Source organism: Mytilus trossulus, chromosome 12 (genome assembly GCF_036588685.1).
Source record: "Mytilus trossulus isolate FHL-02 chromosome 12, PNRI_Mtr1.1.1.hap1, whole genome shotgun sequence".
NCBI lineage: Eukaryota > Metazoa > Mollusca > Bivalvia > Mytilida > Mytilidae > Mytilus > Mytilus trossulus.
In genome coordinates this window covers 6,619,848-6,644,565 of record NC_086384.1, presented here as the reverse complement: position 1 = coordinate 6,644,565, position 24,718 = coordinate 6,619,848, and positions in this window count along the sequence as shown.

Sequence of the window (24,718 nt, the reverse complement as noted above, 5' to 3'; positions counted from 1 at the left end):
CAAGTTTAGACAAATATTTCTGTAAAGAACATAATTAATAAGTGTAATAAGTATCAATTTTATATAAAAATCGTTTCTTTTTTTACATATAAATGGAAAAATTACAGTTCGGAATGTCTAGTTTTGTGTACACTGAACCTACACAAGGCCTACATCGACTATCTACTGCATGTAGACAAAACATGATTTAAACTACATGTAAACATTGAGTTTTATCAATGGGAACGTAATTATGTCTAGTTTATGTGTGAGTTACACTAACAAAACACCGAGTTTAGGTCAATGTGAACACGGCCTAAGCTACTGTAATTTGATAACATCTGTTTAAAAACTTCACATTTCTAAACATCATTTGTTTATTCATTCCCGCATAGTAAGATATTATCAAAATTGAAACCTTGCACTGTTTCAATATTTGTAAAACGTCATATAAATGACATCACAACGGACATGACGGACATACACTTTCTGTTGACCAAAACACAAAATGTTATTTTTGTCCGGAAAACAAAAAAATAAATAAAAAAAGGCACTGACACGTATTTTTACAGAACATTTATAATTGCATTTTAAATAAGGCACTTCCTATAATTAATGTTTCCAAGCAGCAAAGCTCTTTTAAAAATAACTCATTGGCACTGATTTTAGTTAAGACATTATTCAAGACAGTGCTGAAAGAAAACTATGATATGAGTTTTATAAAATTTTGACAACTGTAGATATACATGTAGGACTATTTGGTGTGAGTGCCAACGAGAAACTCTCCATTCAAATAACAATTCATAAAAGTACACATTTGATCGCTATCCATGCAATTAACCTATCTTTGATATAAATGATCGAAACTCATATATGAACTCGTTAAAGACATTGCTTATATCAACATATGTTAGAAGTTTTATTAAAATTTGACAGGAATTGTAAAACAAAGACCTCCAACAATGCAATTTTCCGTATAATTAATGTTTCATACAGTCTTGACTCTTTTTAAATAATTGAGTGCTTCAAATTTACGAAGTAGTCCAAACTCAGTAATAACAAAATAAGTTTACTAAAAATCTGTTTAGGTAGCAATACACAGTTAGAAGTGTTAGTTTCGCATTTTGGCCCCTGTGAAATTATAAGATAAAAGAGAAAGACAAGTTATAAGTATCTGAAAATGAAGAAAAATAAATTTGATGCTTTGAGAGTGGTTTTAATTGAAAGGTATGATTCCAGAGAAGAGATTGAACCCTGGTTTGCTAAGTAGAAATGTAGTTTTCGGGTCTAAATTCATATCCGGTCCACCAATGACTCTAAAACTATATCAGCATTTGTTGACTGTTTTTCACAGGTGAAAATTTGCCTCGATCTTTTGAAAGGTAATTTGCGGAAAAAGGAGCAGGAAGACCCCCAATTTTTTTTGGTTTTTTTGAAAGGGCTATCATTCAGTGTTTAAACAATGTATGTCTGATATTCATTGAAATTTTATAAAATGGATATTTTTAAGCCTGTACGGGGGTGTCCAACAGCAGTTTTTGAAGAAAAAAATAGAAAACAAACACCAAATGTTTCCATGGATACTGAACTTGTACAATTTTGTTTTAAGTGTTTGTTTACAGATTTGAAATCTGCTGAGAAATAGGATTCTAAATCTGTATACATGTTTTGGTATTCTTGTAGCATTGGCTATATCCATTTCAAAATGCATGCACATGTTCTTGAACTTAAAGACCAAATTTCAGCTTCATTTGCTAACTGTGTATTGCTACCTTATGGTAATGTGAAATAAGTTAATAAACACATCATAAAAGGAAAAATAGTTAATTTTGGGCAAGAATATTGGCCAATCTAGTTAAAGACATTGTATGTGATATGAAATCCTTTCATTTTCTTGACATTTTGTCTAACAATCCATTATTTTCCTTTTTAAATGACTTTTTAAGGCTCATAGTTGCTTGACTTTGCCATGGTGTTTTTTGACGTCGTCAGATGTGAAGGTGAAAGCAATACAATTTTTAATGCAATGGTCAATCCCGTACAAAGAAAAGAAAGCATGTGAACTATATCATGTATATATTTAAATTTATTGACAATAATATTCCATGATTTCTTTTAGATAAAATATAAACTGTACTTAATATAGCTTCTTTAAATCAGTATGTCAGAAATATATTCATGTAAGTTAACAGTTCGTGAACGGTTGAAAATAGAAAAAAAATTAACCAATTTTGAAGTAAAATCAAACTGTCATATATGGACAGGTGAAAATGTAACGGCTGATGGATATGGTACCTTTAGAATTGTTTTTAGAGGGAAAAGGAAACGTTTCTCTGTTCACCGTTTGTCGTTTTTCATGAATGTTAATCATGATTTATGTCAAACTTTTCATGTATCCCATCTTTGCCATACAAAGTTATGTCTAAAATTTGAACATTTATCGTATGAGCCTAAACATATAAATGATTCCCGAAAAATTTGTAAAAATAATGGTGAATGTACTGGTCATGGAAGCTATAGGAAATGCATTTTATACTAACATGTGGTAAGACATAAATTTTCTATGTTATAGTTTATTAAATGTTAATTTCATTTGCCAAAGGTGTGCGCATGAATTTTCTTTTTCTGTTTATGAAACGATTTTTTTTGTACCAAGGAGTCTGTTTCTTTTCAAGGTGATAACGGTCACTGTCATCCCGTTTTACCATGTACCTAAAAAATGTATTTAATTTAGTATATTTAATTCCCGTTTGCTTTGCAATTAATAGAGCAGATCTCCCTGTGCCAATAGAAGCCGAATGTACTGCAGAGTGACAAAGTGCCGAAAAATTTCTGCTCCATACTGTATTTTTTGGTGCATAAGTAAAAACCCTGTGATGTAGGCTCTCTGATTTATTTGTATTCAGAAGACGAGAAATTTTCTGCATGGTTTCCAAAGACAGAGACTTTTGTATAGCATTTTTTAATTTCAGCTCGTCTTCTGTGCATAATTCTAAATGTCTCCCATACGGCAAGAAATTTGTATTGTACATAGCCAAATGTGCGATGCAGACTATTGATTTTTTTTTACAATTTGTATGCCTACCGCTAAAACATGAAACTATATTTTCGATTGCTGCCATCGCTTTATCGCAAAAAGTGTCCTCGAGAGGAAAGTTTTTCTTTATGCGCACTATTTCTAATCGCACTCTTGCTCGAACGCAAGTAGCCAAACGTTGCAAAAATATGTCTCTGTTAGTGTTTGCAGGAGTGCGACTCAATTTTAAATTTTTTACATTTTTTTGAATTGTGCGCATCTTGTGAATAAAACATGTATAGTGCCGTATGGTGTAACCAAAGTTTTCAGATGTTTCGCGAATTGTTTTTGCAAGTTGAGCGCTAGCATCACAGGTGACAGAATTTATTTTTAGAATACCCCCAGAATTTACTTTTTGAAGATTTATTTTTGCAGATTTAGCTTCACTTGAAGAAATAGACTCCTCGGTAGCATAATTTTTTTTACAATAATCATTATCATGAGAACATTTCCTTTTATTACATAGTTTATTTTTTACATCCAATGCAATTGTTAATTTTTTTGTAGTGTTCAACTCCACCAATGGTGTAAAGGACTGGGTAGCTGATTCACCACCTGCTTGGGGTCTGTTATTGTAAGATGTATCTGTTTCCACGTCTATAAAGTTGTCGTGTCCAAGCAAATTATTTACCTTTTTAACATAGTGCTGGTTTTCTATCATGGAGTTTTCATTTAATGAAACCATTTTATCACACGTTTTATTAACTTTACGATTAATAAGGCTAAGAGATGGTGGCCTAATATTCAAACATGACAGCAGAAATACAACATCACCTGGCCCACATTTGGTTTTCATCACCGGTATTGCAAGGGCTTCATTAAGCTCACCAGGATTTGGACCGGGAGCGTTATTGTTTACAATTCTTTTGAACATTTCAATTTGTGACGATTTAAATGTACAGTTTCTACACGACACTGTTATAGAAACACAGATACCGTTTCTCTCTGTAACTTGAATTGTTGGATTTGGTGACTTACATTTTTTTCTCACCTGAAAATGTGGTAGAAATGCAGAAATAGCTGCCGATAGCTTATTGACACTAACAATTAATTTTTCATTTTCATCATCAGCTATACCAATTTCAGTTTCATCATGAAAGTGGTCCTCCATTTTTTTGGGTCTGAGTTTGGTTGGAAGAAAAGTTATCTCACCTGGTTTACAGCCAGCCCATTTAGCCTCCGATTTAAGGGCTTCATCATAAACAGTTTTATCCGGTCTAGAAAATCTAATTGGCTCAGTATTAGAAGAATCAGAAAAATCAGAAGCAACGGAAGAATCAGAAGGAGATAAAAGTGACAGATTGTTGAAGGAAACACATGAAACACCAGAAACTTTTAAGGCAGAATTATTCTTGGCAGTATGGTCTGTGTCAGTACTAAGAGTTCCATCTGTTGATGTTGTTCCATCATGCCTAGTATCCATACTTTTGTTCCAAGGTATGCATCCTGGTTTTAAGAAAAACTTGCCTCTTGTTGACTTTTTAGTATTAACCATTTTACAAGTTGATAGTTAGTTACTTTATACTTTGATTGATGTTGCTAACCAGTATTTATGACGTCATGACGTCATGATTACCTTTATGACGTCATCATAACCTGTATGACGTCATAATTAAGAATGCAGATATTAAAATATAGTCTAAAGTCAAAACACACATTAAAAGATATTAAATTTCATGTTAACACTGATTCCAATGCAAATTAAATGATCACTACAACATGAAATTTTCATAAAAATGAACTGTTAAAATTCATGAATTTTAAGGCTTATCTCCCCCTTTGACCATAAATCTTTAAAGTGTAATGTAATCCAGTCAAAGCACACTATAAGGTGAAAATAATGTAAATCTTTAATTATTAAAGAACCAAAACATAAAATTAACTCTCAAAGAGAAGGAAAATGCAATCTTAGAATAATTATTAGTTGAACTATTAGTTAAATTATAATAAAATCATGAAGATTTTTGTAGATTTTTTTATTTCTTTTGTTTTGTTGCCCATAGCAACATATTTTTTCAGCAGAAAAATGTTTACAAAAGTGTGTTCATATATTTAGCATGGTTACCAAATACCTCAAAGGGGTGTTTATTTTATCACTTGACTTTTATTTCACATTTCATACGTGTCACCACTAATCCAAAATTTGACACTTTTTCATAGAAAATTTTAATAATTTTCTTAAATACCATTATAACTTTGCACGGCTGTATCTTTGGTGTTTTTCATCCGATCTTGGAAAAATTCAGGCGAAAATGCTTGAAATATGGTAAACTTTGTAGAAATATAAGGATTTCACTGAAAAGTGAATTATATTTTATCCTTAAGGTAATGTGAAATAAGTTAATAAACACATCATAAAAGGAAAAATAGTTAATTTTGGGCAAGAATATTGGCCAATCTAGTTAAAGACATTGTATGTGATATGAAATCCTTTCATTTTCTTGACATTTTGTCTAACAATCCATTATTTTCCTTTTTAAATGACTTTTTAAGGCTCATAGTTGCTTGACTTTGCCATGGTGTTTTTTGACGTCGTCAGATGTGAAGGTGAAAGCAATACAATTTTTAATGCAATGGTCAATCCCGTACAAAGAAAAGAAAGCATGTGAACTATATCATGTATATATTTAAATTTATTGACAATAATATTCCATGATTTCTTTTAGATAAAATATAAACTGTACTTAATATAGCTTCTTTAAATCAGTATGTCAGAAATATATTCATGTAAGTTAACAGTTCGTGAACGGTTGAAAATAGAAAAAAAATTAACCAATTTTGAAGTAAAATCAAACTGTCATATATGGACAGGTGAAAATGTAACGGCTGATGGATATGGTACCTTTAGAATTGTTTTTAGAGGGAAAAGGAAACGTTTCTCTGTTCACCGTTTGTCGTTTTTCATGAATGTTAATCATGATTTATGTCAAACTTTTCATGTATCCCATCTTTGCCATACAAAGTTATGTCTAAAATTTGAACATTTATCGTATGAGCCTAAACATATAAATGATTCCCGAAAAATTTGTAAAAATAATGGTGAATGTACTGGTCATGGAAGCTATAGGAAATGCATTTTATACTAACATGTGGTAAGACATAAATTTTCTATGTTATAGTTTATTAAATGTTAATTTCATTTGCCAAAGGTGTGCGCATGAATTTTCTTTTTCTGTTTATGAAACGATTTTTTTTGTACCAAGGAGTCTGTTTCTTTTCAAGGTGATAACGGTCACTGTCATCCCGTTTTACCATGTACCTAAAAAATGTATTTAATTTAGTATATTTAATTCCCGTTTGCTTTGCAATTAATAGAGCAGATCTCCCTGTGCCAATAGAAGCCGAATGTACTGCAGAGTGACAAAGTGCCGAAAAATTTCTGCTCCATACTGTATTTTTTGGTGCATAAGTAAAAACCCTGTGATGTAGGCTCTCTGATTTATTTGTATTCAGAAGACGAGAAATTTTCTGCATGGTTTCCAAAGACAGAGACTTTTGTATAGCATTTTTTAATTTCAGCTCGTCTTCTGTGCATAATTCTAAATGTCTCCCATACGGCAAGAAATTTGTATTGTACATAGCCAAATGTGCGATGCAGACTATTGATTTTTTTTTACAATTTGTATGCCTACCGCTAAAACATGAAACTATATTTTCGATTGCTGCCATCGCTTTATCGCAAAAAGTGTCCTCGAGAGGAAAGTTTTTCTTTATGCGCACTATTTCTAATCGCACTCTTGCTCGAACGCAAGTAGCCAAACGTTGCAAAAATATGTCTCTGTTAGTGTTTGCAGGAGTGCGACTCAATTTTAAATTTTTTACATTTTTTTGAATTGTGCGCATCTTGTGAATAAAACATGTATAGTGCCGTATGGTGTAACCAAAGTTTTCAGATGTTTCGCGAATTGTTTTTGCAAGTTGAGCGCTAGCATCACAGGTGACAGAATTTATTTTTAGAATACCCCCAGAATTTACTTTTTGAAGATTTATTTTTGCAGATTTAGCTTCACTTGAAGAAATAGACTCCTCGGTAGCATAATTTTTTTTTCAATAATCATTATCATGAGAACATTTCCTTTTATTACATAGTTTATTTTTTACATCCAATGCAATTGTTAATTTTTTTGTAGTGTTCAACTCCACCAATGGTGTAAAGGACTGGGTAGCTGATTCACCACCTGCTTGGGGTCTGTTATTGTAAGATGTATCTGTTTCCACGTCTATAAAGTTGTCGTGTCCAAGCAAATTATTTACCTTTTTAACATAGTGCTGGTTTTCTATCATGGAGTTTTCATTTAATGAAACCATTTTATCACACGTTTTATTAACTTTACGATTAATAAGGCTAAGAGATGGTGGCCTAATATTCAAACATGACAGCAGAAATACAACATCACCTGGCCCACATTTGGTTTTCATCACCGGTATTGCAAGGGCTTCATTAAGCTCACCAGGATTTGGACCGGGAGCGTTATTGTTTACAATTCTTTTGAACATTTCAATTTGTGACGATTTAAATGTACAGTTTCTACACGACACTGTTATAGAAACACAGATACCGTTTCTCTCTGTAACTTGAATTGTTGGATTTGGTGACTTACATTTTTTTCTCACCTGAAAATGTGGTAGAAATGCAGAAATAGCTGCCGATAGCTTATTGACACTAACAATTAATTTTTCATTTTCATCATCAGCTATACCAATTTCAGTTTCATCATGAAAGTGGTCCTCCATTTTTTTGGGTCTGAGTTTGGTTGGAAGAAAAGTTATCTCACCTGGTTTACAGCCAGCCCATTTAGCCTCCGATTTAAGGGCTTCATCATAAACAGTTTTATCCGGTCTAGAAAATCTAATTGGCTCAGTATTAGAAGAATCAGAAAAATCAGAAGCAACGGAAGAATCAGAAGGAGATAAAAGTGACAGATTGTTGAAGGAAACACATGAAACACCAGAAACTTTTAAGGCAGAATTATTCTTGGCAGTATGGTCTGTGTCAGTACTAAGAGTTCCATCTGTTGATGTTGTTCCATCATGCCTAGTATCCATACTTTTGTTCCAAGGTATGCATCCTGGTTTTAAGAAAAACTTGCCTCTTGTTGACTTTTTAGTATTAACCATTTTACAAGTTGATAGTTAGTTACTTTATACTTTGATTGATGTTGCTAACCAGTATTTATGACGTCATGACGTCATGATTACCTTTATGACGTCATCATAACCTGTATGACGTCATAATTAAGAATGCAGATATTAAAATATAGTCTAAAGTCAAAACACACCTTAAAAGATATTAAATTTCATGTTAACACTGATTCCAATGCAAATTAAATGATCACTACAACATGAAATTTTCATAAAAATGAACTGTTAAAATTCATGAATTTTAAGGCTTATCTCCCCCTTTGACCATAAATCTTTAAAGTGTAATGTAATCCAGTCAAAGCACACTATAAGGTGAAAATAATGTAAATCTTTAATTATTAAAGAACCAAAACATAAAATTAACTCTCAAAGAGAAGGAAAATGCAATCTTAGAATAATTATTAGTTGAACTATTAGTTAAATTATAATAAAATCATGAAGATTTTTGTAGATTTTTTTATTTCTTTTGTTTTGTTGCCCATAGCAACATATTTTTTCAGCAGAAAAATGTTTACAAAAGTGTGTTCATATATTTAGCATGGTTACCAAATACCTCAAAGGGGTGTTTATTTTATCACTTGACTTTTATTTCACATTTCATACGTGTCACCACTAATCCAAAATTTGACACTTTTTCATAGAAAATTTTAATAATTTTCTTAAATACCATTATAACTTTGCACGGCTGTATCTTTGGTGTTTTTCATCCGATCTTGGAAAAATTCAGGCGAAAATGCTTGAAATATGGTAAACTTTGTAGAAATATAAGGATTTCACTGAAAAGTGAATTATATTTTATCCTTAAGGTAATGTGAAATAAGTTAATAAACACATCATAAAAGGAAAAATAGTTAATTTTGGGCAAGAATATTGGCCAATCTAGTTAAAGACATTGTATGTGATATGAAATCCTTTCATTTTCTTGACATTTTGTCTAACAATCCATTATTTTCCTTTTTAAATGACTTTTTAAGGCTCATAGTTGCTTGACTTTGCCATGGTGTTTTTTGACGTCGTCAGATGTGAAGGTGAAAGCAATACAATTTTTAATGCAATGGTCAATCCCGTACAAAGAAAAGAAAGCATGTGAACTATATCATGTATATATTTAAATTTATTGACAATAATATTCCATGATTTCTTTTAGATAAAATATAAACTGTACTTAATATAGCTTCTTTAAATCAGTATGTCAGAAATATATTCATGTAAGTTAACAGTTCGTGAACGGTTGAAAATAGAAAAAAAATTAACCAATTTTGAAGTAAAATCAAACTGTCATATATGGACAGGTGAAAATGTAACGGCTGATGGATATGGTACCTTTAGAATTGTTTTTAGAGGGAAAAGGAAACGTTTCTCTGTTCACCGTTTGTCGTTTTTCATGAATGTTAATCATGATTTATGTCAAACTTTTCATGTATCCCATCTTTGCCATACAAAGTTATGTCTAAAATTTGAACATTTATCGTATGAGCCTAAACATATAAATGATTCCCGAAAAATTTGTAAAAATAATGGTGAATGTACTGGTCATGGAAGCTATAGGAAATGCATTTTATACTAACATGTGGTAAGACATAAATTTTCTATGTTATAGTTTATTAAATGTTAATTTCATTTGCCAAAGGTGTGCGCATGAATTTTCTTTTTCTGTTTATGAAACGATTTTTTTTGTACCAAGGAGTCTGTTTCTTTTCAAGGTGATAACGGTCACTGTCATCCCGTTTTACCATGTACCTAAAAAATGTATTTAATTTAGTATATTTAATTCCCGTTTGCTTTGCAATTAATAGAGCAGATCTCCCTGTGCCAATAGAAGCCGAATGTACTGCAGAGTGACAAAGTGCCGAAAAATTTCTGCTCCATACTGTATTTTTTGGTGCATAAGTAAAAACCCTGTGATGTAGGCTCTCTGATTTATTTGTATTCAGAAGACGAGAAATTTTCTGCATGGTTTCCAAAGACAGAGACTTTTGTATAGCATTTTTTAATTTCAGCTCGTCTTCTGTGCATAATTCTAAATGTCTCCCATACGGCAAGAAATTTGTATTGTACATAGCCAAATGTGCGATGCAGACTATTGATTTTTTTTTACAATTTGTATGCCTACCGCTAAAACATGAAACTATATTTTCGATTGCTGCCATCGCTTTATCGCAAAAAGTGTCCTCGAGAGGAAAGTTTTTCTTTATGCGCACTATTTCTAATCGCACTCTTGCTCGAACGCAAGTAGCCAAACGTTGCAAAAATATGTCTCTGTTAGTGTTTGCAGGAGTGCGACTCAATTTTAAATTTTTTACATTTTTTTGAATTGTGCGCATCTTGTGAATAAAACATGTATAGTGCCGTATGGTGTAACCAAAGTTTTCAGATGTTTCGCGAATTGTTTTTGCAAGTTGAGCGCTAGCATCACAGGTGACAGAATTTATTTTTAGAATACCCCCAGAATTTACTTTTTGAAGATTTATTTTTGCAGATTTAGCTTCACTTGAAGAAATAGACTCCTCGGTAGCATAATTTTTTTTACAATAATCATTATCATGAGAACATTTCCTTTTATTACATAGTTTATTTTTTACATCCAATGCAATTGTTAATTTTTTTGTAGTGTTCAACTCCACCAATGGTGTAAAGGACTGGGTAGCTGATTCACCACCTGCTTGGGGTCTGTTATTGTAAGATGTATCTGTTTCCACGTCTATAAAGTTGTCGTGTCCAAGCAAATTATTTACCTTTTTAACATAGTGCTGGTTTTCTATCATGGAGTTTTCATTTAATGAAACCATTTTATCACACGTTTTATTAACTTTACGATTAATAAGGCTAAGAGATGGTGGCCTAATATTCAAACATGACAGCAGAAATACAACATCACCTGGCCCACATTTGGTTTTCATCACCGGTATTGCAAGGGCTTCATTAAGCTCACCAGGATTTGGACCGGGAGCGTTATTGTTTACAATTCTTTTGAACATTTCAATTTGTGACGATTTAAATGTACAGTTTCTACACGACACTGTTATAGAAACACAGATACCGTTTCTCTCTGTAACTTGAATTGTTGGATTTGGTGACTTACATTTTTTTCTCACCTGAAAATGTGGTAGAAATGCAGAAATAGCTGCCGATAGCTTATTGACACTAACAATTAAGTTTTCATTTTCATCATCAGCTATACCAATTTCAGTTTCATCATGAAAGTGGTCCTCCATTTTTTTGGGTCTGAGTTTGGTTGGAAGAAAAGTTATCTCACCTGGTTTACAGCCAGCCCATTTAGCCTCCGATTTAAGGGCTTCATCATAAACAGTTTTATCCGGTCTAGAAAATCTAATTGGCTCAGTATTAGAAGAACCAGAAAAATCAGAAGCAACGGAAGAATCAGAAGGAGATAAAAGTGACAGATTGTTGAAGGAAACACATGAAACACCAGAAACTTTTAAGGCAGAATTATTCTTGGCAGTATGGTCTGTGTCAGTACTAAGAGTTCCATCTGTTGATGTTGTTCCATCATGCCTAGTATCCATACTTTTGTTCCAAGGTATGCATCCCGGTTTTAAGAAAAACTTGCCTCTTGTTGACTTTTTAGTATTAACCATTTTACAAGTTGATAGTTAGTTACTTTATACTTTGATTGATGTTGCTAACCAGTATTTATGACGTCATGACGTCATGATTACCTTTATGACGTCATCATAACCTGTATGACGTCATAATTAAGAATGCAGATATTAAAATATAGTCTAAAGTCAAAACACACCTTAAAAGATATTAAATTTCATGTTAACACTGATTCCAATGCAAATTAAATGATCACTACAACATGAAATTTTCATAAAAATGAACTGTTAAAATTCATGAATTTTAAGGCTTATCTCCCCTTTGACCATAAATCTTTAAAGTGTAATGTAATCCAGTCAAAGCACACTATAAGGTGAAAATAATGTAAATCTTTAATTATTAAAGAACCAAAACATAAAATTAACTCTCAAAGAGAAGGAAAATGCAATCTTAGAATAATTATTAGTTGAACTATTAGTTAAATTATAATAAAATCATGAAGATTTTTGTAGATTTTTTTATTTCTTTTGTTTTGTTGCCCATAGCAACATATTTTTTCAGCAGAAAAATGTTTACAAAAGTGTGTTCATATATTTAGCATGGTTACCAAATACCTCAAAGGGGTGTTTATTTTATCACTTGACTTTTATTTCACATTTCATACGTGTCACCACTAATCCAAAATTTGACACTTTTTCATAGAAAATTTTAATAATTTTCTTAAATACCATTATAACTTTGCACGGCTGTATCTTTGGTGTTTTTCATCCGATCTTGGAAAAATTCAGGCGAAAATGCTTGAAATATGGTAAACTTTGTAGAAATATAAGGATTTCACTGAAAAGTGAATTATATTTTATCCTTAAGGTAGCAATACACAGTTAGAAGTGTTAGTTTCGCATTTTGGCCCATGTGAAATTATAAGATAAAAGAGAAAGACAAGTTATAAGTATCTGAAAATGAAGAAAAATAAATTTGATGCTTTGAGAGTGGTTTTAATTGAAAGGTATGATTCCAGAGAAGAGATTGAACCCTGGTTTGCTAAGTAGAAATGTAGTTTTCGGGTCTAAATTCATATCCGGTCCACCAATGACTCTAAAACTATATCAGCATTTGTTGACTGTTTTTCACAGGTGAAAATTTGCCTCGATCTTTTGAAAGGTAATTTGCGGAAAAAGGAGCAGGAAGACCCCCAATTTTTTTTGGTTTTTTTGAAAGGGCTATCATTCAGTGTTTAAACAATGTATGTCTGATATTCATTGAAATTTTATAAAATGGATATTTTTAAGCCTGTACGGGGGTGTCCAACAGCAGTTTTTGAAGAAAAAAATAGAAAACAAACACCAAATGTTTCCATGGATACTGAACTTGTACAATTTTGTTTTAAGTGTTTGTTTACAGATTTGAAATCTGCTGAGAAATAGGATTCTAAATCTGTATACATGTTTTGGTATTCTTGTAGCATTGGCTATATCCATTTCAAAATGCATGCACATGTTCTTGAACTTAAAGACCAAATTTCAGCTTCATTTGCTAACTGTGTATTGCTACCTTACAGTTATATAAGTAAGATCACCACCTGTCCGGACGTAGGGATGGACGCCTGTTATTTTCACGTCTCCCGAAAGTCGTCATGCTTGATTTTTTTACAATACATAAAAACACAACAGACCTCACTCAAACAAATGTATCATTTACTCATTTAGTTGCCTTATGGATCTCAGTTTTTGACTCTTAGACTATCAGAATGATATCATGAAACTAAAACGTCTCTGAAAATTTTTAACTGAAAGCTGCCATATAAATCACGAAACGTTATTTACGCAATGTAAAGAAAGTGAATCATAGAAAAGAAATAATCGCCGGAAAGGGAACTTAACGCATGTGAATATGTATGTTTTCAAAAACTGATTGTCTGTTTTAACTTTGTAATGTAAGAAGAACGATCATTCGTGAACATGCTTTGTCATAGTATTGCTAATTGTTTGTTAACATTTATTGTATTTATAAATTGATACAAATTGATAGGATTTGTTCCGAACTTCCAATAATTAGAAATAATGTGTTTGAGTCTCCCGCTTAGTATGATATTCTTCACTTTCTATGAACTTTTAAATAGATTTGCACTATTTCAATATCTGAATGACATCATATGACATCACAACTGACATTTATTTTCTAGTGCCTAAGGAAAATGTTGTTATTGCCCAGCATATTTAATCATTGTAAACAAAACAAAATAAAATGAAATAGAATAATGCAAAATTGCGTATTTGTACCAACAAATTTATTAATGTAATTCCAATAAGTAACAACTATTTGGCTTTGATTTTAATTTCAAAATTTGACCGATCTAGGTACATATTTCACGGGAAGAAAACCTGACATTCCGTGTTATCGAATTTGAAATGACTGAAAGAGGATAAGTTTATTTTTATCTTAACTAGTGCATGTGTTAAACTACCAGGAACAAGACTTATTAAATACGATAACGGATTGATTTGTTCAGGAAAACAAGATATGGTCCAATCTCCGTACAGCACTCGTTTCCTTTCCGTATACTTAGTACACTACAATACATATTTAGTGTAGTGATACGAAGTAAGTACGGAACGGATGTGAGCTCTGCGCCGGAGATTGGATATAGTCGTCTAGTATCTTCGTGTCTAACTCCCAGTAGACATCCGGAGCTTACATCTGATACTTACATGACATTTTTAACATTATTAGCATTATTATGTGCTGGTTAGGCAATTAATTTTAAAAGACCTGATATATAATACAGCAGTTTCAATTTCCATACAAAATTAATGATTTTCATGAGACGACAGAAAATAGACAATAATCTAGATTTCATTCCAAATCTATAGCTATATATGATACATGGAAGTGTAACTGCATTTAAAAAAATATGTGACAATGGCCATATTCCTGTTTTTATCACCAGTAACTGCTCTTTCAAAGCTACAGAAAAGGTAAAACTATTCCTTTTTTACTTCTACATGTTCTATGTCTTCTCATATCATAAGTAAAGAAATAAAAATGAGAATAGAAATTGGAAATATGTCAAAGAGATAACAACCCGACCAGAAAACAGATAACAGACAAATGGCACCAATAGCTAACGATAGTGAATTCAGCGAGCAAATTATCCACCCGTTCGTTGGCCTTAGCTAGCCCTTAAAAAATAATGTGTACTAGTTCAGTAAAAATGCATATTTAAAAAAAAAAAATAACGGGAAAAAATGTGCCTAATATTCATATGATACTAAACCCCTAACGGGAGGGATTGTACTTGATATTCATATGATGAAGACATAATCTTTCAATCAGTTTTATTGAGATCTGGAGCTGGCATGTAAGTTAACTGCTAGTAGTCTGTTGTTATTTATGTATTATTGTCATTTTATTTATTTTCTTTTGTTACATCTTTTGACATCGGACTCGGACTTCTCTTGAACTGAATTTTAATGTGCGTATTATTATGCGTTTACTTTTCTACATTGGCTAGGTGTATAGGGGGAGGGTTGAGATTTCATAAACATGTTTAACCCCGCCGCAATTTTGCGCCTGTCCCAAGTCAGGAGCCTCTGACCTTTGTTAGTCTTGTATGATTTTTTTTATTTTAGTTTCTTGCGTATAATTTCGGAGTTTAGAATGACGTCCATTATCACTGTACAAGTATACATATTATTTAGGGGCCAGCTGCAGGACACCTACGGGTGCGGGAATTCTCACTACATTGAAGACCCATTGGTTGCCTTTGGCTGTTGTCTGCTCTATGGTCGGGTTGTTGCCCCTTTGATACATTCCCCATTTCCTTTCTCAATTATATGTCATACTAAACTCCAGTCATAAATAAATTAAAATTAAAAAAAAAAATACAAGACCACATCTTATCCACAAAAGAGAACAAATAAATGTACACAAAATTCAAAATGATAAAAGAGTAGAGATCTAATGTCCCCGCAGATGCACACATTTTATCTATTGTGTCTAAGGACAATAACTTAGCAAAATTTTTTTTTCGTTTTTTTCGTTTTCATTTTCACATTATCTTACTACACATGGAAGGCTGTAGAGCAATGTCCAGTATTTTTAATCTTTCCAAGGGAAGCTTATTTAAAATATTTCATATGCACTTTTTTTTTTAAATGATTGAGACATTGTGGTTATATTCGTTTGATATGAATTTGATACATAAATGTCAAAAATTGATCGGCACTGACTTTCGAACTCGTTCTCGACATAGCTAATATCAACAAATGATTTAAGTTTCATTAGAATCTGGTAAAAATTGTACAAACAAAAACTCTAAAAATTCGATTTTTCATATAATTAATGTTTCCGAAGGGCTTAACTCTCTAAGTAAAACCGAGCGGCTAGAATTTCAAGACATAAGAGCCCAGTCAGACCGGACGGACAGATGGACGCCCGGTATCTCTATATCTTCCACAAAGAAAAATAGAAGCAAACAATTCTTCTTGTTTGACTATGTTACAATAAGAGAGTAATCTTAAGAGACTCCGCTCTATAGAAATGTTGCATTTTTACTCAAATTTGCTTTATTGATCTTGTTAATTGACTCTTAGAATGACAGTTAAATTTCAGTATATTACCACGAAACTAAAATGTCTCTGAACGAAGTTTCTACTGAATGCTGTATTGGTTTTTACGATACGTTATCTACACAAATCATTTAATAACAGAAAAGGGGAGAATCGACAAAGAAGAGTGTAACAGATATAAATCGAATTCATTTCGATTAAGGCTTTGAATTGGAAATTTCTATTGATGACCAAAATAAAGCATAACTTATTAATCTCCAGTCAGTTAGTCACAACGACTTTCCTGTGCATCTCTACAATGTATATACATGAAAAAATGATTTTATTGCATCTTTTCAAAAAAGTTATTGTCTGTGTTTGCTTTGTGATGTAAATATGACGATCATTCGTGAACTTGCTTTGTTATAGTATTCCTTTGGTAATTGTTTGTTTACATTTATCTAAAAGTTGATACAATCTGTTAAAAACTTCTCATATCTAAAAATAATGTGTTTATGTCTCCCGCATAGTGAGATATTCACTTTTTATGATCTTTAAAGTAAATTTGCACTATTTCAATATTTGTATGACATCATATGACATCACAGATGACATTTATTCTTTGCTGACTGAACGAAAATGTCGTTATTGTCCGTCATATATTAACACTGTCAACAACAAAAGATTAAATAACGCAAACACGCATATTTGTACAAACAAATGTATCAATGCATTTTTTTTAGTTTTTGTTTATATTTAAAATATATATATACAGATATGAGAAGCTTACCTCTTATACTTACATAGAAGTTTATCATTATTAGTAAAACGTACAGGTTAGGATAAGAATTTAACAAGAACAGACATTTCAATTTACATACACATGAAGGAATGAGATTTCCATGTGGCGATGGCGACAGAAAATTGGACACACTCTAGCTTTAATTTGAGATAGCTATGATATAAAATCAAAACCTTTTATTATTAACCTATGGCAATGATTTATTTCTATATGTCATAAAGTTCTAGAACGTTAAGCTTTCCGAAAATTATAAGCGTAAGTTATAAATGTCGTTCTAAGTTCACTCGTCCAATTTTCAAAATCACCATCTTTAAAATCGATGATATCATTTAATGTAACTGCCGAGTCGAAAAGCTTCAGACTCTTCTCCAACTGTCCCTCTGATATCTTTCGGCCCCTCTTTTAAATCTTTAACCTACTTGTGTTTACATATTAGTTTTAGGTGTAATAACACCAAATCATAGTACGTCATATCCGCTTGTATACGAAAATAGGTCAAAAAAATATTCCCTGAATTTGACAGTTGTAGGTATATAATCTACATTTTATTGCAGTAACACATTTCTGTGTCATAAAACTATATGTCTTGTGTATTTCAAAGCACCTTTATTTTTTTATTTCGGGTTTCTATAGAATATTCTGTAAAGTTGAGGTTACATGGTTACTAAATCTGGTATACAGGTTAAATAAGGGAAGAAATTTGATTGGTTAACTTCCAGTGATGGGTATTTTCTTATATGCAATGAAATGTTACGTGAATTTTTTTCTATAGTACTGGACAGGATAATAGTTTACTCATGCAAAGTATTTCTTTGTTTGAAACAAAGGTAAATTCTGCACATTTGTTTGAAAAATGCAAATTCAACAAAGACTAATAGGGAAAATCAATGGTGGTATTACACATTTATCATGTATCACACATAGTTTTGGTTTGAAAATAAATTTAGAAAAGGACAGCAAATCATATTTCTATACAAAGACAATCATTGTAAATAGTGTGGCATAAACTAGATTGCAGAGAATAGACACAATTTGGATTTATTTCTATATTCATAACTAATAGGGTTAATGCATATGAAAAAAACTAGAGAAAAAAAAGAGAAAGGATATTAAACTAATCTGTTACATTTCAAATCAAATACATGGTCGTTTCATATCTTTTGGTCTAACGACCCTCATATATGAGAAGTCTATATGCAATACTAACATAGAAGTGTAATCATTATTAGCAACAGTTTTATATTAGGTAATTGAACAATAAAAAGGCAAGATAGTACTTTTGTTCATATTGTCTTACAACAAAAGTGATAAAGTGTCCATCTTATGACAGAAAAATTGCAATTTGTCATATTTCATTCCAAATCCAAAGCTAACATGTATGAAACATTAACTTTAAAGTGATACTACATCTTTAAAGTTTGAAAGAATAGCATAATTATTCTCTTACTACAAGTTACTGAAGAACTAGAAAAAAAACAAATATATAACACTGTAATAATTATTTACTTCTATTCAAATCAAATGTTGTCGTCTCGTATCTTCGTGGATAGTACAAATGAAACAAAAGGAATCTACCAAAATAGAGAAGATATAATTTTACCTTGTAGGTCAAAATTAAAATATTACTAGAAATAAATAATTCGTAATGTCTGACTATATCAAGATTGATGTGGACCTTTTGGCGAAAATAGCTGTGTTTACCTCCAAATATATATTTTAAGTAAGGGCAAATATTTGCATTAAGAAATGTTTCATGCAAATACTACTCTACGTAAAGGAAATTCAAATGCATTTTATGGTTTTTAAAAGCAATTTATTTTTATTATAAAACACAACAAAACCAGAAATATACGATAGACATGTAATTATAAGAAAAATCAATCCAAATATTTTATAATTTTAAGTCTAATTTTCCACATAAATCATCAATTATTGACTTTTATGAGATATGCTAAGATGTGCTTTACGATACATCATCTAAAAGTCATATAATCACATGATTGTATAAATAATGCCATTTGGTTTTTTGATACCGACTTTATCAGCAAGAATATTAAGCAAGCATCACGCAAGCCCGCTAGGCAAACTGATATTCGAGTAACAGTTATATTTTTTATCGGAAAATTGTGTGAAGAAAATATATCGTTTTGGTTAATATAATGAAAAAAATAATTAGTTAGTAAAACAACTACTTTTACGTGTTCCAAGCGATGCAATTTTTGTTCGGGTATATGAGTGAAGTCGTGAGTATTTCCTTGATTAATAAGGGTGAATGGACATTAGCGCGCGACATTAATGCACTGGTAAATCAAGTATCACGTCCCGACCATAATCTTCTTAAATATTAAGCAGTAAGATCAACAGACAAATGTACAAATTGCTGATAACAGGGAGGTGTTGACGGGTGGGCACTTCAACGCAATGAATATCAATCACAGATTAGGTAAGTCATAATTATAGCTTTGCAATTTATCCTTTGGTATCTTTTCAAAAATCAATTGTTTGTTTTGGTTATTCAACGTAATGTATCAGCATATGTGAACATTCTATATACCATTATTGTTTTCAAAATTCGTCGTTTACAGTTAAATAAAACCCTGTTATTACTGTTATAAGTTATTGTTATTAATTGAGAGCATTTGTTAAAAACTTCCCAGGTCTAAAAATAAAGTTCTTTTAAATAGATTTGCACTTTTTCAGTGTTTGTTTGACGTCATATGGCATCAGAACTGACATTTATTCCCTGTTTGTTTAAACACAACTGCTATTTTTGTGTAGAACGTTGCTATAAAATAGAAGTCATAAAACAGCAAAAAAACTGCAAATCAGTGTATATGTTAATTAATATGTGTTATTGCATTTTAAATAAAGAACAATCTGTCATTCTGATTATTAACCTTTTACTGCACTAGGGACGTCGTTCTCTGATAAGAAACTATGGAATTACGTGTTTTAGGGTTTGAAATGAATTGAAAGCTTAAGTATATTGTCCGAATCTTTTGAAATTTTTCAGTTAATTACCTATAATACTTCACCCAAAATTTGTTAAAACATAGTGATCGACCGTAATTTCTTTCTTTCTATTGATGAAATGTTAGGGTTTGTAAAAATCGCCATCGAGCAAAATTAATAAGAAAATGGTCAACGACGATGAAGGTCTCACTCATATATTTCATTTTATAGTATATTGTCAATACATCTGTATCGTTACACTATCTATAGGCTTATTTTATATATATTTATATTATCTATAGAAAATATAGCTATATGTATGTGTTTTTTCTTTTATTTCTCTCAGTTTTACCTACACATCATAATAAGTGTAGCTGAATCCAACAACTTTATCCTTTGTCTGTCCAATCAGTTATTTTAAATCTGTTCTTGTGAACTATGCATATATATAGGAAGATGTGGTGTGAGTGCCAATGAGACAACTCTCCATCCAAATAACATTTAAAAAAAGTAAGCCATTATATGTCAATGTACAGCCTTCAACACGGAGCCTCGGCTCATACCGAACAACAAGCTATAAAGGGCCCCAAAATTACTAGTGTAAAACCATCCAAACGGGAAAACCAACAGTCTAATCTATATCAAAATCCGAGGAACGAGAAACACGTATAAATTACATAAACAAACGACAACTACTGTACATCAGGTTCCTGACTTAGGACAGGTGCAAACATTTGTAGCGGGATTAAACGTTTTGATGGATCCAAACCTTCTCCCTTTTTCTTAAACAATAGCATAACATCACAACATAGAAAAACACACGGTAAAATAATTGATTTTACAGTCACTATATAGTAATGTCTTGTGTTAACATGTATAAAGTTGATCAGCTACGATCGAGTCTCCATTTCCGTTTCAGTTGACATACACATGTAAATATGCACGAGTCAAGTTCCATTTACAGATTCACATAGGTTAGACTTTCATGATTTTAAGCATTGTGTATATGATCAGTTTCATGACATTTGGAGGCAAACTAAAATAAGATAACAGGAATGAAAAAAATGCCAAAATCTGGTATCTTGAATGAGAAAGGGTCTCATGTGGCGAAAAAATCATATCACAATTTTCGTATTTGACTAATATTGCCACTTCAGACAGTATTGGGTCAAAACATACATGAGATAGAGCTTTGTCAAATCAATCTTTAGATTAGTTTATAAAGATGACCAAGTTCATGACCTTGTTTCTGGTCAATTTAATTCTTAATTATAAATGTGTGTGACGGTTAATTCTTATAACAAAATTATAATACTTTACATTTGGGAATAGATAGAGTGAAGATCTAGTCATGTACTGCGATTATTTTAATGTTATTTTAAATAATTACTACTTTAATTGATATAATTATACATGGCTTTACAACGGTTCTTAACAGTTCATTTATTTCTAATATATATTCAAAGAAAACAAATTTTAAATACACATAATAAACATCGTTAGAGGTCAAAGAGGTTTACCGTCATGCAAATATAGATATATATTAAACTGAAGAAAATATTTTAATTTTTATTCCTATTACAAATCTTAGTAATAAAATCCATATAAGTTAGCTTCAATACTTATAGTGCTTGAAGATACAACATACAAAGTAACATGGGCAGGCTGACACAAAATCTTGAACAGATTACTGAAAGGAAATGACTGAAATTTATCAATAAGATAAAAACCCAACAACACAGCTAAACACATTTATAAGATACCCTGAGGTCAACTTTATCTTTATAAAATATCTAGCTCTGATGGAGATACCATTTGAATTTTAGGATGAAAGGTTTGTGGCTAAAGTAGATTTCTTTGTCCTGCCTTTTTATTTCCTTAGTCTAGTCTATTCGGTTCTGCCTTTGTTATATTAGTTTATCCTGACATGTTTTTACATAAATTGTCATCCTGCCTTTTTTACAACGTTGCTCATCCTACATTTTTTTTTTACTAAAAAAACTCTTGTCGTGCATTTTTTTCCAAATTGCATCCTAGTCCACTCCCTTTTCGAGTAAAAATCAAATGATAGTTTCTTTATTCTTCCGTAGTTTAGTAAATATTACTGATTGGGGATTACGGAAGGGGTAAATTTTAATGAGACGTACACCCAACAACACGATATTTTATTTAAATGTATCGAGAGGTAACTTTGTATTTACTATATGTTCTAAAACCAGAGTCTAATTAATATTATTTATAAACGTAAAATATCAAAGTTACAGGACTTCGAGGGAAAATCTAAACGGAAAGTCTAAAGCAAATAAAATCAAAAGCTGAAACACAACAAACGAATAAATAACACACGTCATATATACTTGGTACAGACATTTTCTTAATTTAATTTAATTCTTTATTTATTTAAAGAGGATTGCCAACAGCCAGAGGCTACGCGTGGATCTCCTCAACATAGATATATACAGATTCACAATTATCAAAGTATTTGAATACAAACATGTTAAACACAAGACAAGACAATATGTACAGGACAAGACATACAAATACTACACACCCATCCAATCACTCGCTCATTCTTACTCACATGCACACGAATTAACAAACATGTATGATTCAGTAATATAAAATAGTGATTATGGAAAGACAATTTTGAGCACAATCAGGTCAAAAAAGTTTTTAAGCTATCGAGAAAATCTGTTCGAAGATTTAATAAATCGAAACACACACTCAAACAACTCTAAATTAGTATCATCAGACAAATCATCACTACCTTCTATTAATATTTTGCTCAGATAGTTGGGACATAGATCCCGCAACATTGCTATATTTATATCTGGACAAAGCAGATTCTTAATTCCAAGCAAAAGAGTAATCCGATAGTTCGTGTAACGGGCGCAATGAATTAAATAGTGCTCAGTGTTTTCAATGCAGTTACCTGGGCAGAAATCGCAAAACCTATTTAATGTTAGATTATATTTATACAAGTGGTCATTAAGAGCACTTAGCCCTAAGCGTAATCTAGTATGAATCTTTTTCTCATAACCATGTCCTCGTGAATATATTTTTTACTACACAAATTGAGATTCTTCTTTAACAACCTTTTGAAACTCGCCAAAGATGTTGCTGTAATTAGTTCAGCTGACAAACTATTCCAGTCTCTAATCGTAGCTAGAAGAAAAGAGTTATAGTATGCTACTGTTCTTGACCTGATGGGTATCAGGTTAGCATGTCGTCTTAAGTTATAGTTTTCAGTATTATGATGGAACAATGGATGAAAATTACAGAGATAATCTTGGACAAGATGATTTTTAATTTTGTACAAGTATGTAAGTCTATGAACTTGACGGCGTGTTTTGAGAAGCTCAAGACCAACCTCTTTCAATAAAGTGACATGTTTTGTGACCCTGATTGCCCCAGTAGATATAATGCAGGCACGTCTCTGTACATGTTCAATGTTTGTAGAATCGGCGCTAGTGCAGTTATCATAGATGCCATCTGCATAATCTAGCAATGAACGAACAAATGTTTTATATAATTTTTCAATGCATAATCTAGGTAATATATGTCGCATCCTCAAGATAGTGTTCAGTTTATTATGACATTTCTTACAAATATCAGCAATATGATCGGTCCAAGAAAGTTTATCATTCAAGATAAGACCTAAATGTTTATGGCATGTAACTCTCTTTATATTTACATTATTTAAGATCAATGGAGGGTAGTGTGGTATTTGCTTCTTCTTAGAAATAATAAGATACTCAGTTTTTTTCTGCATTGAATGTTACACACCATTGCTGGGCCCATGTGTTCAACGTGACGAGGTCACTGTTAAGAGTTTGGAAACAATCAGAGATGTCATCAATTTGTTTGACAAGGGACGTATCATCAGCAAACAGTTTGATATTGCTGACAATTCCATCTTTAATATCATTCACATATATAAGAAAAAGCAAAGGACCGAGTATAGAGCCCTGGGGTACACCAGCATAGGTGTGTTGACTCGATGATGTCTGACCATTAATAACGACTCTTTGAGTACGACCTGAGAGGTAATTCTCTACAAGAGACAAAAGTGAGCCACATATGCCAAATTGTTTAAGTTTGAAAATCAAACCTTATCAAAGGCCTTTGAAACATCTAAAAAGATTGTACATACATCTTTACCGCTATCTAATGACTTGTAAATTTCATGAGTAATAGTAATAAGTTGATTCACTGTTGAATCATTTTTCTTAAAGCCCGAATTTTCACTGATGAGTAAGTCATTATATTCACAGAACTCATAGATAGCCTTGTAGATGACTTTTTCAAGGATCTTGGACACAGATGATAGTAGAGCAATTGGTCGATAATTAGACATGATATTTTTATCGCCTTTATTTTTGTACACTGGGCACACATTAGATACTTTCCAGAGAGATGGATATACTCCAGAATGGAGTGAGAAATTAAAGAGTTTAGTGAGTGGTTTATACAGAGAATGAGCACAGTACTTTAGTATATGGTTTGATATACCATCTGGGCCGCATGACTTATGGGGGTTAGATTGGCGTAAATATTTAAGAACATCTTCTTCGATAGCTACTATCTCCTGAAGACGCTCTACTGTAAGAAAAGATAATGGCGGTAGAGCGGGCAAGTCATTTTCATGTTGACCCAAGT